This window comes from Arachis hypogaea, chromosome 18, assembly GCF_003086295.3.
Source record: "Arachis hypogaea cultivar Tifrunner chromosome 18, arahy.Tifrunner.gnm2.J5K5, whole genome shotgun sequence".
Classification (NCBI taxonomy): domain Eukaryota; kingdom Viridiplantae; phylum Streptophyta; class Magnoliopsida; order Fabales; family Fabaceae; genus Arachis; species Arachis hypogaea.
In genome coordinates, this window is record NC_092053.1 from 105,129,939 (window position 1) to 105,145,120 (window position 15,182).

Genomic DNA, 15,182 nt, shown 5'->3' on the forward strand with positions numbered 1-15,182 from the left:
TGTGGTATAAAGGATCTCTATTATTATTATTATTTTTCTGTGCCTTCTTCTTTGTCATATGAGCAGGAGCAAGGACAAGAACATTCTTGTGGAAGCAGATCCAGAACCTGAAAGGACTCTGAAGAGAAAATTAAGAGAAGCTAAAATACAACAATCCAGAGATAACCTTTCAGAAATTTTCGAACAGGCAGAGGAGATGGCAGCCGAAAATAATGATAATGTAAGGAAGATGCTTGGTGACTTTACTGCACCTAATTCCAATTTACATGGAAGAAGCATCTCCATTCCTGCCATTGGAGCAAACAACTTTGAGCTGAAACCTCAATTAGTTTCTCTAATGCAGCAAAACTGCAAGTTTCATGGACTTCCATCTGAAGATCCTTTTCAGTTCTTAACTGAATTCTTGCAGATATGTGATACTGTTAAGACTAATGGAGTAGATCCTGAAGTCTACAGGCTCATGCTTTTCCCTTTTGCTGTAAGAGACAAAGCTAGATTATGGTTGGATTCTCAACCCAAAGACAGCCTGAACTCTTGGGATAAGCTGGTCACGGCTTTCTTAGCCAAGTACTTTCCTCCTCAAAAGCTGAGCAAGCTTAGAGCTGATGTTCAAACCTTCAGACAGAAAGAAGGTGAATCCCTCTATGAAGCTTGGGAAAGATACAAACAGTTGACCAAAAAGTGTCCTTCTGACATGCTTTCAGAATGGACCATCCTGGATATATTCTATGATGGTTTATCTGAGCTATCAAAGATGTCACTGGACACCTCTGCAAGTGGATCCATTCACCTAAAGAAAACGCCTGCAGAAGCTCAAGAACTCATTGACATGGTTGCTAATAACCAGTTCATGTACACTTCTGAAAGGAATCCTGTGAGTAATGGGACGCCTATGAAGAAGGGAGTTCTTGAGGTTGATACTCTGAATGCCATATTGGCTCAGAATAAAATATTGACTCAGCAAGTCAATATGATCTCTCAGAGTCTGCATGGAATGCAAGCTGCATCCAACAGTACTCAAGAGGCTTCTTCTGAAGAAGAAGCTTATGATCCTGAGAACCCTGCAATAGCAGAGGTAAATTACTTAGGTGAACCTTATGGAAACACCTATAACTCAACATGGAGAAATCATCCAAATTTCTCATGGAAGGATCAAAAGCCCCAACAAGGCTTTAATAATGGTGGAAGAAACAGGTTTAGCAATAGCAAGCCTTTTCCATCATCCACTCAGCAACAGACAGAGAACTCTGAACAAAATGCTTCTAATTTAGCAAATCTAGTCTCTGATCTATCAAAGGCCACTGTAAGTTTCATGAAAGAAACAAGATCTTCCATTAGAAATCTGGAAGCACAAGTGGGCCAGCTGAGTAAAAGGATCACTGAAATTCCTCCCAGTACTCTCCCAAGCAATACAGAAGAGAACCCAAAAGGAGAGTGCAAGGCCATTGACATAAGCACCATGGCCGAACCTACAAGTGGAGTGGAGGACGTGAATCCCAAGGAGGAAGACCTCCTGGGATGTCCAGTGATCAATAAGGAGCTTCCCTCTGAGAAACCAAAGGACTCTGAGGCCCATCTAGAGACCATAGAGATCCCATTGAACCTCCTTATGCCCTTCATGAGCTCTGATGAGTATTCCTCTTCTGAAGAGAATGAGGATGTTACTGAAGAGCAAACTGCCAAGTTTCTTGGTGCAATCATGAAGCTAAATGCCAAATTATTTGGCATTGATACTTGGGAAGTTGAACCTCCCTTGTTCATCAATGAACTAAGTGATCTGGATCAACTGACATTGCCTCAGAAGAGACAGGATCCTGGAAAGTTCATAATACCCTGTACCATAGGCACCATGATCTTTAAGGCTCTGTGTGACCTTGGTTCAGGAATAAACCTCATGCTCCTCTCTGTAATAGAGAAACTGGGAATCTATGGGGTGCAAGCTGCTAAAATCTCACTAGAGATGGCAGACAGCTCAAGAAAACAGGCTTATGGACAAGTAGAAGATGTATTAGTAAAGGTTGAGGGCCTTTACATCCCTGCTGATTTCATAGTCCTGGATACTGGAAAGGAAGAGGATGAATCCATCATCCTAGGAAGACCTTTCCTAGCCACAGCAAGAGCTGTGATTGATGTTGACAGAGGTGAAATATTCCTTCAATGGAATGAGAACTCCCTTGTGTTTAAAACTCAAGGATCTCCCTCTGCAACCATGGAGAGGAAGCAGAAAAAGCTTCTCTCCAAGCAGAGTCAATCAGAGCCCCCACAGTCAAACTCTAAGTTTGGTGTTGGGAAGCCACAACCAAACTCTAAGTTTGGTGTTGAACTCCCATATCCAAACTCTAAGTTTGGTGTTGGAGAGTCTCAACAAAGCTCTGCACATCTGTGAGGCTCCATGAGAGCCCTCTGTCAAGCTATTGACATTAAAGAAGCGCTTGTTGGGAGGCAACCCAATGTTTATCTAATTCTTATTTTTATTGTTTTTCATGTTTTCTTAGGTTCATGATCATGTGGAGTCATAAAATAAACAAAAAAATCAAAAACGGAATCAAAAACAGCAGAAGAAAAATCACACCCTGGAGGAGCATCTGTCTGGCGTTCAAATGCCAGAACAGAGCATAGTTCTGGTGCTGAACGCCCAGAATGGGAGCATCCTGGCGCTGAACGCCCAGAACAAGTATGGTTCTGGCGTTCAACGCCAGAAATGGCAGCAAAGGGGCGTTGAACGCCCAAAATGGGCACCAACCTGGCGCTGAACGCCCAGAGTTGGGTACAAAGGCATTTTGCATGCCTAAATTGGTGCAGGGATGTAAATGCCTTGACACCCCAAGATCTGTGGACCCCACAGGATCCCCACCTACCTTCACTCACTCTCTTCTCTCTTCTCAATCATCCTCTATTCCCAATAAACACTCATCCCTTCTGTCTTCCATTTACCACTCACACCCATACTTACCTTCAAAAATTCAACATCTCTTCCCCACCCAATCCCACCCATATGGCCGAATACACACCGCCATCCATCTCCTCCATACCCTCTTCTTCTTCTATTCTTTCTTCTTTTGCTCGAGGACGAGCAACATTCTAAGTTTGGTGTGGTAAAAGCATAGCTTTTTTTGTTTTTTCCATAACCATTGATGGCACCTAAGGCCAGAAAAACCTCTAAAAAGAGGAAAGGGAAGACAAAAGCTTCCATCAAGGGTCTATAGCTCAGTGGTAGAACATTTGACTGCAAATCAAGAGATCCCTGAGATACCTCAGGGGATACATTTTCTTCCACACAATTATTGGAAGCAACTAAAGGGTGGAACATCAAGAGCACTCCATCATCCTTCATGAAATCAGAGAAGATCTAAAAGCAATGAAGGAGGAGCAGCAAAGACAAGGAAGAGACATAGAAGAGCTCAAGGACATCATTAAGGTGGACTCATTCCTTGTTCTTACTTTCTCTGTTTTTCGTTTTCTATGCTATGTGCTTATCTATGTTTGTGTCTTCATTACAAGATCATTAGTAGTAGTAACTATGTCTTAAAGTTATGAATGTCCTATGAATCCATCACCTCTCTTAAATAAAAACTGTTTTAATTCAAAAGAACAAGAAGTACATGAGTTTCGAATTTATCCTTGAACTTAGTTTAATTATATTGATGTGGTGACAATGCTTCCTGTTTTCTGAATGTATGCTTGAACAGTGCATATGTCTTTTGAAGTTGTTGTTTAAGAATGTTAAATATGTTGGCTCTTGAAAGAATGATGACCAGGAGACATGTTATTCGATAATCTGAAAAATCATAAAAATGATTCTTGAAGCAAGAAAAAGCAGCAAAGAACAAAGCTTGCAGAAAAAAGAAATAATAATAATAATATAGGCGAAAAAAAAAAGAGAAAAAAAATTTAGAAAGAAAAAGAAAAAGCAAGCAGAAAAAGCCAAAGCTCTTAAAACCAAGAGGCAAGAGCAAATAAAAAGGATCCCAAAGGCTTTGAGCATCAGTGGATAGGAGGGCCTAAAGGAATAAAATCCTGGTCTAAGCGGCTAAACCAAGTTGTCCCTAACCATGTGCTTGTGGCGTGTAGGTGTCAAGTGAAAACTTGAGACTGAGCGGTTAAAGTCAAGGTCCAAAGCAAAAACAAAGAGTGTGCTTAAGAACCCTGGACACCTCTAATTGGGGACTTTAGCAAAGCTGAGTCACAATCTGAAAAGGTTCACCCAATTATGTGTCTGTGGCATTTATGTATCCGGTGGTAATACTGGAAAACAAAGTGCTTAGGGCCACGGCCAAGACTCATAAAGAAGCTGTGTTCAAGAATCATCATACTGAACTAGGAGAGTCAATAACACTATTCGAAATCTGAAGTTCCTATAGATGCCAATCATTCTGAACCTCAATGGATAAAGTGAGATGCCAAAACTATTCAAGAGGCAAAAAGCTATAAGTCCCGCTCATATGATTGAAGCTCTGTTTCATTGATAGTTTGGAATTTATAGTATATTCTCTTCTTTTTATCCTATTTGATTTTCATTTGCTTGGGGACAAGCAACAATTTAAGTTTGGTGTTGTGATGAGCGGATAATTTATACGCTTTTTGACATTGTTTTTAGTATGTTTTTAGTAGAATCTAGCTACTTTTAGGGATGTTTTCATTAGTTTTTATGATAAATTCACATTTCTGGACTTTACTATGAGTTTGTGTGTTTTTCTGTGATTTCAGGTATTTTCTGGCTGAAATTGAGGGACTTGAGCAGAAATCAGATTCAGAGGTTGAAAAAGGACTGCTGATGTTGTTGGATTCTGACCTCCCTGCATTCAAAGTGGAGTTTCTGGAGCTACAGAACTCGAAATGGCGCGCTTCCAATTGCGTTGGAAAGTAGACATCCAGGGCTTTCCAGAAATATATAATAGTCCATACTTTGACCAAGAATTGATGACGTAAACTGGCGTTCAACGCCAGCCTTCTGCCCAAATCTGGCGTCCAGCGCCAGAAAAGGATCCAAAACCAGAGTTGAACACCCAAACTGGCACAGAAACTGGCGTTCAACTCCACAAATGGCCTCTGCACGTGCAACACTCAGGCTCAGCCCAAACACACACCAAGTGGGCCCCGGAAGTGGATTTATGCATCAATTACTTACTCATGTAAACCCTAGTAGCTAGTTTATTATAAATAGGACCTTTTACTATTGTATTAGGCATCTTTTGATCATCTTAGGATCTTAGGATCATCTTTGAATGCATTGTTCTTAGATCAAGGGGGCTGGCCATCTTGGCCATGCCTGGACCTTCACTTATGTATTCTCATACGGTAGAGTTTCTACACTCCATAGATTAAGGTGTGGAGCTCTGCTGTTCCTCAAAGATTAATGCAAAGTATTACTGTTTTCTATTCAATTCTTCTTATTTTGCTTCTAAGATATCCATTCGCACCCAAGAATGTGATGAAAGTGATGATTATGTGTGACGCTCATCATCCTTCTCCCTTATGAACGCGTGCCTGACAAACACTTCTGTTCTACATGAATTAAGCTAGAATGAGTATCTCTTAGATCTCCTAACCGGAATCTTCGTGGCGTAAGCTAGAATGATGGCGGCATTCAAGAGAATCCGGAAAGTCTAAACCTTGTCTGTGGTATTCCGAGTAGGATTCAATGATTGAATGACTGTGACGAGCTCCGAACTCGCGATTGCAGGGCGTTAGTGACAGACGCAAAAGGATAGTAAATCCTATTCCAGCATGATCGAGAACCGACAGATGAATAGCCGTGCCATGACAGGGTGCGTGAGCATATTATTCACTGAGAGGATAAGATGAAGCCATTGACAAGGGTGATGCCTCCAGACGATTAGCCGTGCCGTGACAGGGCATTGGATCATTTTCCCGTGAGATGACCGAAAGTAGCCATTGACAATGGTGATGTATCACATAAAGCCAGCCATGGAAAGGAGTAAGACTGATTGGATGAAGATAGCAGGAAAGCAGAGGTTCAGAGGAACGAAAAGCATCTCCATTCGCTTATCTGAAATTCCTACCAATGATTTACATAAGTATCTCTATCCCTATTTTATTATATAATATTCGAAAACACCATTATCACTTTATATCCGCCTGACTGAGATTTACAAGGTGACCATAGCTTGCTTCATACCAACAATCTCCGTGGGATTCGACCCTTACTCACGTAAGGTATTACTTGGACGACCCAGTGCACTTGCTGGTTAGTTATATCGAAGTTGTGACAATTATGAATTAAGATCAGAGCACCAAGCTTTGGAGCCATTATCAGGATTTGTTTGAGCCTGGAGATCACAATTTCGTGCATCAGTATGCTTAATAGCTCTCGTCATTTTGTCCCCACACAACTAGTGGTTGGTTAGTTGAGCTCACTGAAGCTAGTTGCAATCCATCCATTCTTTTTGACATCTTCTCCATTTGTTGTTGAAGTTACTGGTGCATGATTTTGTTCTGAGCCAAGATTTCATCAACACCTTCAAGTTCATAAACACCTCTTTTGGGAACTGATTGTCTTTCTGAAGAATAGAAGTATTGATTATTGGCAACCATGTCTATGAGGTCATGTGCTTCTTGTGCAGTCTACATCATTTACAATGACACTCCTCAAGAGTAGTCTAAGGCCTTTCTTGCCTTCATGGATAGACCTTCATAGAAGTTTTGAAGCTCAACCCACTCACTAAACATGCCCTCAGGACATCTTCTAATCAATGCCTTGTACCTTTCCCAAGCTTCATATAATGACTCTCCCTCTAGTTGTCTGAAAGTTTGCACATCCGTTTTAAGCTTGATGCAAGGTTCTGAAAACCAGAACGGTCATCAAACCATTTTAATCACTGGTTCACTAGTTTACTGGTCCAACCAGTCCAACTGGTGGTTCAACCAAAAAAACTGTTTTAGAACAGCAACGTATGATGGAGAGGGAAGATTGTTGGTTATTTGTCCATAGTTGATTCTAAAATTAGAACCACTTGTCCGTATAAAACTATAAATGTCTCTTAAGAAAAACACAATTTTAAATTATCAGAAAAATAAAATGCTTAAATTCCTATGCTAAATAAGAAGAATAAGTACACAACCAAATTGATAAAATCATAAAACTAAAATGAATAATATATAAATTAATTAATGGTTTTTGATTCCTCTGAGGATGCAATGTAGTTTCTCTTTCATTCCATGAAGCTAAGAAGGAATAACATTCTGATCACTAAACAACTAGACTAGAATGTTCTGTTAGCAAGAAAACATAGACAGAAACAAAATAAGATTACCCCAGATAACAAAATCAGTTTTTTTCATCAACTTTGTGTGGAATCAAAAGAGAATCATGCAGAAGTATACAAGTTACACAACAGAAATAGTGAGAAGCAGCATAAGCAGTTTGAAGTAGGAGGAATTGAATAAATTTGCATGGCCTTGACATGACTTTGACTAATAACACATATAAAAATATGCATTGAAAAAGTACAAAATTTCAATAAACATTACTAAACAGAGGCAAGAAAGAACAATCATCATTCAGCAACAAACATTACAAACAACAAGTAATTACACTATTACCAAATTCAAAAAGAATGAAAATCAGATAACCCCAATCATAAACACCATTACTAAATTAAATAAAAAATCAACCAAAAATCACCTTGCAAATCAAAAACTCAATCTCTTGAACTCAATAATTACATTAGTTATCCAACTAAATAATTGCATCATAGTTATCATAAACAAATTTCAAAGCCTAGAAGCAGAGTGAAATTAAAAACATGAAGCATATAATAAATTAAAAGATCACCAATTGCAAAATTTTTAATAAGAATAAAAGTTAAGAACAATGAAAAATGAAAAAAGATTCAACAGTTTTCAACCCAATTTTAATAAAGCTCATTACAATGATTAACAACAACAAAAAGGACTGAAGGAACAGTGAATCAGTAGCACGCAGTGCAAATTTAAAATGTAAAAGTTATCAATTTAAAATTTATCATCAAATATAATCAGTGAGCAAAACCAATCAACCAAGCACTGACTGAGTATTCTATTCTGATTCTGTGACTGGGAAGCAACAAATTCAAGTTACAGCAACAAATTTAACAAATCCAAGTAAAGTCCCGATTTACAGCAACATTTAGATTAGCAACAAGGCAAATTTGATTAGAAATTTAGCAAGGAACAGGGAAGCGATGGTGCAGGGACTCACCAACGGTCGACAGCGAGTCGGCGACCACCCCATGGAAGGCGACGAAGGAAGAGACAACCCCACGAGTTGCTTCTGCCGCCGGTGACGAGACAGATGAACCGCGAGATGCCAGTGACTGAGACGAGACTCGAGTGAGATTGGGAGGCAGAATCGAGCAGAGACAACCACGGATGACGAGCAGCAACCAACACGCACAGCTCGAGCACTCATTGGCAGAGGGAGGCGCGAGTAGCCGAGCATAGAGGAGAACGGTGAGATGCGAGCACCCAATGTGGAGGATCCGGCAAGAGGCCCGAGAGCACCAAGACGGAAGTTCTTGAGTGCGATAGACGGCAGCAGCAGTCACTCATCCAACAGACGGCGACAACTATTGGTGGAGGCTAGGGTTTGCTTTCTTTGGTGGAGGCTAGGGTTTGCTGAAGGAAGGAGTTGGAGAAAGGGGGAATGAGGGATAACGCGTGCAACTTTTTCCCTTTCAAGGAAGGAAACGAGGTCGTTTTCTGTAAACCAACCGGGTTCTGATCCGGTCCGACCTGCCGATAACTGGCCGGTTCAGCGGTTCATGAGCGGTTTTTGATTTTGTGGTTTGCACACTGGACCAGATCGTTTTCTTTGTCGGTTCCCGGTCGAACCAGTTCGACCGGCCGGTCCGGTTCGGTTTTCAGAACATTGGCTTGATGACTCTTTGAGGGGGTAGAACTTGGCTAAGAATTTGCTCACCAAGTCTTCTCAGTTGGTAATGCTCTCCTTTGGGAAGGTTTCTAGCTAGTGAGAGCCTTTGTCCCTTAGCGAGAATAGGAATAGGAGCAGCTTGTAAATGTCAGGATACACTCTATTGGTCTTAACTTTGTTACAGATTCTTAAGAAAATAGAGAGATGTTGATTTAGATCTTTTCAGCAACACTTCCTCCATATTGGCAGTTATTCTGAACTAGAGTGATAAGTTGTGGTTTGAGCTCTAAATTGTGGGCATGAACATTGGAGTAAGGATACTGCTCCCACAACTTCTTAGGTTAGGGATGGTGTACGAAGCTAGCACTCTCCTTGGATGCTGGCCAATGTTGTTGGCCACATCCTCAGGTGGATTATGGAGGTTGTCCTCCATCTCTTGGTCTCCCTCTTTTGAATCTTCCTCTCCAATTACTCCCTTCCCTCTTGATTCTCTTCTTAGTCTCAAGAAGATTCTCTCTGGTTCAGAATCAAAGGAGGTAGATGCACCTCTTCTTCCCCCTGGCATACACAAACACAAACAAACCAAAAGCAAAATAGAACACTCTATTGCTAGAGTAGTGTTAGAGTTAGTAGAAACAAAGTTTTAAATAGTTAGTAGGCTTTAAAGAAAACAAAGAAAAATGCTCAATCGAGACTATCACCTACTTAATCATTATCAATCTATATCAATCCCCGGTAATGGCGCCAAAAACTTGATGGGCAAAAATTGAATCCGCACAAACTACCAGCAAGTATTCCGGGTTGCATCAAGTAGTAAAACTCACATGAGTGAGGTTGATCCCACAGGGATTGATGGATCAAACAACTTTAGTGAGGATGAGTCTAGTCAAGCTAATATTGAAAGAGTTTGGTGAAATTAAATGAGCAGAATATAAATTGCAAGAAAATAAATGCTGGAAAGTAAATGACAGAAACTTAAATGGCATAAAATGTAAAGTATTGGAGAAATAAATGCTTCAAAGTAAATGACAAGAACTTAAATGTCGGGAAATGTAAAGAGCTGAAACTTAAAGAGCAAGAAATGTAAATGACTTGAATCTTAAATTGCAAGAAAGTAGAATGCAAATGTAAATCGCAATAGAAATGTAAAGTGCATGAAAACTAAAGGGGTCCTGGGTGCTGGGAATCAATAAAGCAGTAAACAATTGCAATGAAAGTAAATTCAGGGTAATCTAAATTGAAGAAAATCAAAGAGAAAGATTCATTAGGGATTGGAGATATCATAATCCATCATGAATCAAATGGGTCTCAATTTCCTTCTCAATCATATGAGTAGATCTATGGCGGATTGTAATTGATTGGATCCCAATTCCTTGGCAATCCAATCTCTCTAATCACAATCAATCTCACCAATTCCTTGATCTAATTGTCATGAGAAGAGGTTAACTGCATTCTCTTATCCATAAGCCACACAATTTCTCAAGACCTCAATTCCTCCCGAATAGTGTTGGTCAAGAGAATTGAGAAGGATAGAGCTCCAATTCTAATGCCCATGATTCTCCTTTTGAGGCTCACACAAGCATTCAATAGATTCAAACCCCCTTTCGGAGTGAGTGAATCTCAATAAGCATAGAAGATATCCTATAGCTACCCAAGCGGATTGAGAAGAAGAAGATGTTCATTCAATCATTAGGATTACAATAGAGCTCCTCCCCTAATGAAATGGGGGTTTAGTTCATCATTGCTCAATCAAAAAGAAAAGAAAGTACATAAAACTCAGAGAAAAGTACAAAGTAAATGATTTCGGGGTTTCCTAATTAGGGTCCCTGCTTCCCAGCCTTTTTTCTAACTCAAAATCTATACTATTTATACACTTTCCTAATCAATCTTCAAGTCTTTGGATGTGGGCTTTGGCCTTTGTTGAAGCAAGTTAGGAGTGGCTTTTAGTGACGTTGGCATGGGCGTTAGTTAACTAACGTTCACAAGCTTTCAGGGAGCCATTGAATTGAAGTTGGTACTAGCGTTGGTGGGCAACATTTTTTGTACAAACGGTACCACAAACGTTGAATGCAAAGCCCCTTTGAACGTTGTGACTAACGTTGGGCTCATCGTTGGTGGCACCAACGTTCGCTTGGTTACGCATGCGCGTCGCTCACGTGTACGCATCAAAGCTGGTTTCTTGCCATTTTGCGTGTGTGCGTCACCCATGCGTGCGCGAAACTTGCCATTTTTCCACTTTCACGCGTACGCGTCGTTCACGCGTATGCGTCACGTCAAAATTTTCCAACTTCAATTTAAAATTTTGTCAAACACGTTGGTGGTAACATTGGTCTCACCAACGTTCCCACCAATGTTGGGCACCATTCTTTGTTGCAATGTTGCTAGCAACGTTGGTGAGCCACCCCTGGGCCACCAACATTGCATGCTATGCTTTGGAGCGTTAGTGGCAACGTTGGTAAGCCAAACTAGGTCACTAACGTTGCACCTCTTCTTGTGGCAACGTTGCTTCTCATGCTTGGAACGTTTGTGGCAACGTTGGTGAGCCAAACTAGGCCACCAATGTTGCTCAACCTCCTCCTTAAGCCAACGTTTGTGGAAATGTTGGTGAGCCAAATTAGGCCACCAACGTTGCTCAACCTCCTCCTTAAGCAATGTTTGAGGCAACGTTGGTGGCACCATCTTTCCCACCAACGTTGCTTCCTTTTCCTACAAGCAACGTTTGAGGCAACATTAGTGGCACCAACTTTTCCACCAACGTTGCTTCCTTTTCCTACAAGCAGCGTTTGAAGTAACGTTGGTGGCACCAACTTTGCCACCAACGTTACTTTCTCTGCTTCTTCCTTGCTCTTCCTCTACTTCTCCTCACCTATCATCAACCAAACAAATGCATCAAAGCCTTGCCATAATCACAAGATTTTGCATCATTCGTAGCATTCAAGTAAATCTTGCATAAATCTCATGAAAATGCACATAATTAACCATGTTTGATTGAATCAAGATATGCATGCAATTCTCATCCAAAGCTTACTTATTGCCTAAGAAAGTGCATGAAACCAAATGAAAACTAATAAAAAAGGCTTGTGAAACTAGCCTAAGATGCCTAGGCATCACAAGCCAGCCTTGAATTTCGAGAGGAAAAATAATAATATTATATTATTTTACCAAATTCAGTTAAACGTGAGATAAGTTTAATAATATAATAATCAGACCTAAAATATACCAATACGGATCAATGTCGACACTCTCTGAAGAGCTTAGCTATGCTAAGACAACCTAGTAGATCCTTCGTGGATGAGATAATCATATTATTAGTTTCATATATACTAGTAGCTTATATGTTTGCTCTAGTAAAGTGAATACATGTGATCTAATACATCTAACTTTAGTAATTAGCTCCCAAATGATATTTTAACAATAATCACCTCCTTGCTTCACCTTCTTAATGTCACGGCCTCCCTCCTTTCAGCCACATCCTCCTTCATTTCTTTTCATTCTTCCATGAGTTCTTGAGAGAAAAAGAGAGAAATTTCACAAGCGCACACCCAATATTCATAGCTTCAAGTTCGACTAGCTTACAACAAAAAGCCCTTCTCAAAAAACTAAACCAATTAAAGTGTTCCTTTTGATCTCTTCTTTACTCTCATATCAATTTTCTTAAGGTAAATTGAAGTATGATTCTTGTTCTTCCCTCTTGAAGTGTTGTCCATGATGAACTCATGGACAAACCTTGATGTTCTTGATGTTTTTGCTTAGAAAATCACATCTAGTGGCCTTATAGAGCAAGGAACCATCAAGTTTCAGTTTGAAAGCTGAAAAAATCTTCCTTGTTTTTATTCTTGAAGGTTCGGCTATTGGTGCATCTAAGGAGTGGCCTTACTTTGTTCAATTCTCTGTATGAATCATGTTCTAAGTACCTTGAAGGATCTAGATTTCGAATTCCAAACTCTAGGAGTGAGTAAAACTTTCCCTTTTCCTATGTATATGATTCATCTTTCATGGCTTCCTTGGGCTAAAAGCTATTCTTGATTGAAAACTAACTAAGTAAAGTTGTGTATGGTGTGTAATTAATGAATCTGATGATTGGTGACTAAAATTGAATGTTTATATACTTATTAAATGATGTTTATATGTTGATTACAAGCTTAGAAACTTGATGTTCCTTAGAAGTACCATAGCCAAGTTTCTAGGTGCTTGTAAGGAAGCTTATTTTAAGCTTGATTAATGTTGTTCTTAAGGTGATTTTTCAAGAATTAATATATGAAAGTGGCAATGCTCTAAAATATTAAAGAAAAGTCTTATGAAGTATTAAGGATTCAAAGAGAAAAGATAAAAAAAATATATATATAGCAAAAAGGGAAGGTTGTAGCTTCGGCTAAAGGAGAAGAATACTAAGGTAAAAAGTTAATAAGGGTGAAGTGGTATTTTGATAAAATATTGAGGATAAAATGGTAAATTAAGGTTATAAGGGCCTTATGATCATTTAATAAAATATTTGAGGGTAAAAAGATTATTTTTGGGTTTTTAGGGGCGGAAAGATAATTATATAAAAGATCAAAGGCAAAAAGGTAATTATACAAAAGATCAAGCACTAAAATACAAATATATAAAAGTTTAGGGGTAAAAAAATAAATATAGAAAAATTAAAGGGTAAAAGTGCAATTACATAAAACTTAAGGGACATGAATATAATTATTATAAAAGTTAGGGATATAATCGTAAAATTGAGAAAAATTGTAATCTTTAATAAAAGAGGTGCAAAAAGACAATTTAAAGCCTGAGATCTAGAAATTCTCTTCATAAAAGATTTAGGGTGAGTGAGAAATTGAGAAGAGATTAATTGAGGTCTGAGTGAGAAAAGTAAAGGAGAAAGAGAAGCATAAAGAAAGAAATTAGCAATAGAGAATTGAAAACTAAAAAAGGAACTGAGAAAGAGAATTGGGACATATTTAAGGAAGACTGTACGTGAGGATTTAAATGTTGACTAGGCCTAGTGGTGCATGAAATTGTGATCATCAATGGCGCCATCAACATGGTACGCTCAATTGTAATCTCAACTCTTTATCACAACTTCGCACAACTAACCAGCAAGTGTACTGGGTCGTCCAAGTAATAAACCTTACGTGAGTAAGGGTCGATCCCACGGAGATTGTTGGTATGAAGCAAGCTATGGTCATCTTGTAGATCTCAGTCAGGCGGATTCAAATGGTTATGGATGATGAATGATTAAAAGATAAATAAAACATAAAATAAAGATAGAGATACTTATGTAATTCATTGGTGAGAATTTCAGATAAGCGTATGAAGATGCTTTGTCCCTCCCGTCTCTCTGCTTTCCTACTGTCTTCATCCAATCCTTCTTACTCCTTTCCATGGCAAGCTGTATGTTGGGCATCACCGTTGTCAGTGGCTACAATCCCATCCTCTCAGTGAAAATGTTCAACGCACTTTGTCACAGCACGGCTATTCATCTGTCAGTTCTTGATCATGTCAGAATAGAATCCAGTGATTCTTTTGCGTCTGTCACTAACGCCCCACAATCACGAGTTTGAAGCTCGTCACAGTCATTCAATCCTTGAATCCTACTCGGAATACCCCAGACAAGGTTTAGACTTTCCGGATTCTCAAGAATGCCACCATCAATTCTAGCTTATACCACGAAGATCCTAATTAAGGAATCCAAGAGATAAACACTCAATCGAAGGTAGAACGGAGGTGGTTGTCAGGCACACGTTCATAGGTGAGAATGATGATGAGTGTCACAGATCATCACATTCATCAAGTTGAAGAGCGAGTGATATCCTAGAACAAGAACAAGCTGAATTGAATAGAAGAACAATAGTAATTGCATTGATACTCGAGGTACAACAGAGCTCCACACCTTAATCTATGGTGTGTAGAAACTCCACCGTTGAAAATACATAAGAACAAGGTCTAGGCATGGCCATAAGGCCAGCCCCAAAACGTGATCTAAGGTAGCATAGAACTACTCAAAGATTAGCCTTATCAAAGATGAAAATACAATAGTATGAGGTCCTATTTATAGAGAACTAGTAGCCTAGGGTTACAGAAATCAGTAATTAATGCAGAAATCTTCTTTCGGGCCCACTTGGTGTGTGCTTAGGCTGAGCATTGAAGCATTTTCGTGTAGAGACTTCTCTTGGAGTTAAACGCCAGCTTTCGTGCCAGTTTGGTCGTTTCACTCCCACTTTGGTGCCAGTTCCGGCGTTTAACGCTGGGAATTCTGATGCTGACTTTGAACGCCGATTTGGGCCATCAAATCTCGGGCAAAGTATGAACTATTATATATTGC

General features: G+C 39.5%; 1 non-coding gene across 1 annotated transcript; it reads right to left on the reverse strand.

The window, feature by feature from the left end:
- Positions 1-592: 592 nt before the first annotated feature.
- On the reverse strand, positions 593-700 carry LOC112773697 (small nucleolar RNA R71). The gene has a single exon (XR_003188234.1). It is a non-coding gene; the product is annotated as a small nucleolar RNA R71 (small nucleolar RNA).
- Between the last annotated feature and the right edge of the window lie 14,482 nt (positions 701-15,182).